The sequence below is a fragment of the Elephantulus edwardii genome, unplaced genomic scaffold (genome assembly GCF_000299155.1).
Source record: "Elephantulus edwardii isolate Elephantulus edwardi_28Jun2011 unplaced genomic scaffold, EleEdw1.0 scaffold00010, whole genome shotgun sequence".
Lineage (NCBI taxonomy): Eukaryota > Metazoa > Chordata > Mammalia > Macroscelidea > Macroscelididae > Elephantulus > Elephantulus edwardii.
The window spans coordinates 19292092-19296908 of NW_006399760.1; the positions used below are offsets into that span (position 1 = coordinate 19292092).

Sequence of the window (4817 nt, forward strand, 5' to 3'; positions counted from 1 at the left end):
ATCCACTTCCTAAACAACATGCCTCTGGAAACTATGAACTTTGAGAAATGACAATAGTTATAGAAAGGCTTCAGGTCTTTTGTTCAAATGTTGCTATGAGTCGTGCTCGACTCGATGGCCATCAACAACAACAACAACCAAAAGCAATCTGCATGTTTAATGCAATCCCAATACAAATATTAATTCATTTTTCAATGAAACAGAAAATTTAATTGGCAAGTTTATTTGGAGAGGAAAGAGCCCTCAAATAAGCAAAGCACTTTTGAAAAACAAAAATGAATGTTCTGGTAAGGTTTCCCGAGAGACTCGGCCTACACTTGTGTGTGTCTGTCTGTCATTCCCCCCCACACACACACCTCCTCTATTGGGAATCGCCTGGTGTGGTGGTACAGTCTTAGGCAAGTCATGGCGTCCCCATCTAGGAGACTACAAACGAAACCGGTCATTACCTGTTTGAAGAATGTCCTCTTGATCTACACCTTCAACTTTTGGATAACTGGTGTTATCCTTCTTGCCATTGGCATTTGGGGCAAGATGAGCCTGGAGAATTGTTTTTCCCTTTTAAATGAGAAGGCCACCCATGTTTCCTTCGTGCTCATTGGTACTGGCACTGTCATTTTTCTTTTGGGTACTTTTGGCTGCTGTGCTTCCTGCCGCACTTTGACCTGGATGCTAATACTGCATGCAATGTATCTGACTCTCTTTTTTTTTGTTGTTGTTGTTGAACTGGTCACCACCATTGTAGGATTTGTTTTCAGACATGAGATTAAGAGTAGCTTTAAGATTAATTATGAAAAAGCTCTGAAGCTTTTTCACTACAGGAGATTATAGAATTGATGCAGCAGACAGCATCCAAAGTACATTACATTGTTGTGTTGCCACCACATATACAGATTGGCAAGATACTAATTATTATTCAGATCAAGGATTCCCAAAGAGCTGCTGTAAAATTGAATATTCTCCAAGCAAAGATGCAAATAACATAAACAAAGAAGGTTGCTTTAGAAGGGTCATGGCAAGGATAGAAATACAAATGGGAGTTATTGCAGGATTTTCTTTTGGAGTTGCTTGCTTCCAGCTCATTGGAATCTTTCTAGCTTCCTGCCTTTCTCATACCATAACAAATAACCAGTATGAGATTGTATAAGCTGCATATCTGCAGGCTCATTCCTCCTCAACTTTAAGTTTTAGGACCCCAAAATGTCAACTTTTTGTGAAGGAAATAAGATCACCTTAATGAAAGACCACTCAATAACCAATAACCTGAAAAATGGCTGAGACTGCTTCCCAGTAGAGCTGATTCAAATAGGAGTTTGTGCAGTAGAAGGATTCAGTAAAGACTTTTGTTCAATATATTAATATGTTCTAAGTCTATCTTCAGTCTCATTCATGTTAGACTTTTGAAGCACACCATATTACCCAGAAGCACTGGAAGAGCTAGCAAATTGTAAAATGAAATACTGTGTTCCTCTTGAAAATAAATAAATAAATAAATAAATAAACCCCAAAAATTAAGTGGGAGGTTTAGCATTCCCTAATCTCAAAACCTACTACACAGCTGTCATCATCAAACAGCAAGGTACTAGTACAATGACAGGCACATAGACCAATGAAACAGAATCAAAATCCCAGAAATCAACACATCTACCTATGGTAAACTAGTATTTGACAAGGAAACAAAACCTATAAAATGGGTAAATGACAATCTCTTCAACAAATGGTGCTGGAAAAACTGGGCTGCTACCTGCAGAAAGCGGAAGCAGGATACCCATCTCACACCATACACAAAAATCAAGGTGGCAAAGCCCCAAATCATAAAGATCATAAGAAACAAAATGGGACCAAACTTAGAAGCCCTAGACTAAGACAAACATAGGCAGGCAAATACAGCTGGGAACACACCAACAGGAGTGGGTAAACTGGGGAATGAGACCTTCTAAAGTTAAGTCCCTGTGTGTATCAAAAACTTTTTCCAATAGGGTGAAAAAACCCTACTGACTGGGAAAAACATTTGTCAATGCCATTTCTGACAAGTTTACCGAATTCTACAAGGCCTCCACAAGAAAAAGATTAATAACCCAATTACAAGATGGGGGAAAGACCTTTCACAGAAGAAGACATTTGAATGGCCAAGGGAGACATAAAGAAATGCTTAACATCACCAGCAATCAGAGAGATGCAAATCAAAACCACAATGAGATACTATCTCACCACAGTAGCAGTGGCAAAGTGTAACAGAACAGCAAGCAATAAATGTTGGAAAGGATGTGGAGAGATTGGAATTCTTATAAACTGTTGGTGGGATTGTAAAATGGCACAACCACTCTGGAAGGCAGTTTGGCATTTCCTCAAAAAGCTGAACATAGAAATTCCACATGACCCAGCTATTCCACCCCAAGAAAATTTTAACTGAGACACAAATTGAGATTTATACACCAGTGTTCGTAGTAGCATTATTCACAATCACAAGAACACAGAAATGGCCTAAATGTCCATCAACAAACAAATGGATTGAAAAATTGTGATACAATAGAATACTATGTGGCACTCAGGAGCAAAGCCTGACACAGGCCATGGTTTTTGCAATTACTTGCTATGCATCAGAAAGCTGGGCAATGACTAGGAATGCTAGGAGGAGAAATGATGCCTTTGAGCTGTGGTACTGGAGAAGAGTACTGAATATACCATGGACTGCCAGGAGAACAAACAAGTTTCTTTTGGAGAGAGTGAAGTTGGAATGCTTCTTGGAGTCAAGGATTCTGAAGCTTTGTCTGACATACTTTGGACATGTTACAAGGCAGGATCAGTCCTTGGAGAGGGATGTAATGCTTGGGAGGGTGGAAGGACAGCGCAGGAGATGGATTGAGTCAGTGACTGATGTAACGGGGGTAGATGTGTCAGAGACAGTAAGATTGGCACAGGATAGAGCAGGCTTTAGAGCTGTTGTACATAGGTTCACTATGGGTTTCAGGTGATTTGACAGCACATAACAACAAAGAACAACAACTACATAAGGTGGGAGAGGCTGGAGAACATTATGTTGATTTAACTCAATTTAATAAGGACAAATACTACATAAGACCATTAATGTGAAAAGAGAAAGATAACTAGTAAGATGTGTATAAAAATATAAGTGGGGAAAGGGAGGGAGCTGGGGGGTTGAGTGTTGGCAGAGGAGAAATCATGGGGTCACAGAATTTGGTGGACAGAGGGAAGGGATGAAGAAATTAGAAATGATCTATGGTGACTAATTTTATAAAACACATGTATGAGGATGATCGTATGAAACAATGTGAATGAAGGAATGTGTAAATAGAATGTATATGATATATAAATAATATAAAATAAAATTTTTTAAAAGTCAGTAGATTTGAAAAAAGAACAATAAAAGATTTAATTTGATTAACAGAGATATGGAAACAATGAATTCAGGCATTCACTAAACTTAATAAGCCCCAAGCAATAGAGAAACAAAGAAAATCATGCCACAAATACCGTAGTCAAACTGCTATTATCCAAAGATAACAAGATCATCTCGAAAGCAACACGAGAAAATTGTTGCATTATATAGAAGAGAAATACATAAATTATGCCTGTCTCCTCTAGTAATAGAGAGCTCCAGTGGCCTATTGGGCAAGGAATTGTCTTGCGAACTCAAAGGCAGGTGGTTCAAATCCTCCAGCAGCTTGTTGGGAGAAAGCTGTGCAATCTCCTTCTGTGCAGTTTACAGTCTCTGAAAATCCATTGGAGAATCAACTATCAACTGGTTCCTATTTGATGGCACATAACAACACCATCTCCAATGATGTCGTGAGTTGTGTGTTGCATTACTATTTTGTCAGTGGTTCAAATCCACTAGGATGCTGCTCCCAGTGAGAAAGATAAGCAATAACCTATAAAGATATTCAGTCATGAAAACCCAATGAAGAGTTGTTGTGAGTCAGAGAATTGACCTGATGGCAGTGTAACCACCATCAGACAGCTGGAATTCTTAATTGACTTCCCTTCTTCCAATTAACTCCTTTTTTTCTTAGTGCACAATGACATCCAGGCAGATCAGCAGAGTTCAGGAGCCACGTGGTTTCCTGTTGTTTCTTCCTCCTCTTACATTATGACACCATCATGTCCTGTTTCTGTCTCTAAAATATATTTTCTATATTTTCACTGCTGCCCTTTTCTAAGATTTGACCTGATCACCTCAGTTCTGGTCTTGCACCCATAGTGTGAATGGTCCTTTAAAAATTCTAACACAAGTGTGACATACCTTGATATAAATCACCTTAAACTTGTTATGACCACAGAATTTAAATTTGTATTTACTCAGTGCTCTAAAAATATCCCCTCTTTCCCTCTATCACTTTCTCCCCCTTTTTCCACTGAATTCCAGCCATACTGGTTTCTTTTTGCTTCTCAAACTTAAGGATTGCATTAGAATTGGATGATTGAGGTACAAAATAGGGAAAAAAAATTAAAGGTGAAGTCAGCACAGGTCCTTGCTGAGCTTTCTCTGGAAGAAAATCAGAGAATATTGGTATTTTATTCACTATGGGCTTTTTTTCTCTTCTACAGCTACAATATCCCTAGTGACTTAAGAGTGTTGTTGTTGTTATGTGCCGTCGAGTCGCTTGCGACTCATACCGACCCTATGTACAACAGCCCTAAACTCCACTCTGTCTTGTGCCAATCACATTGTCTCTGACACTCCCATACCAATTATCCCAGTCACTGAATCAATCCACTGCATAGAGGGCCTTCCTCTCCTGCGCTGTCCCTCCACCCTCCCAAGCATGATGTCCCTCTGTAAGGACCGGTCTCTC

At 39.3% G+C, this 4817-nt stretch overlaps 1 pseudogene; it reads left to right on the forward strand.

Annotated features, from left to right (window-relative positions):
• Window positions 1-405: 405 nt before the first annotated feature.
• On the forward strand, window positions 406-1147 carry LOC102845756 (annotated as a pseudogene).
• Window positions 1148-4817: the final 3670 nt, after the last annotated feature.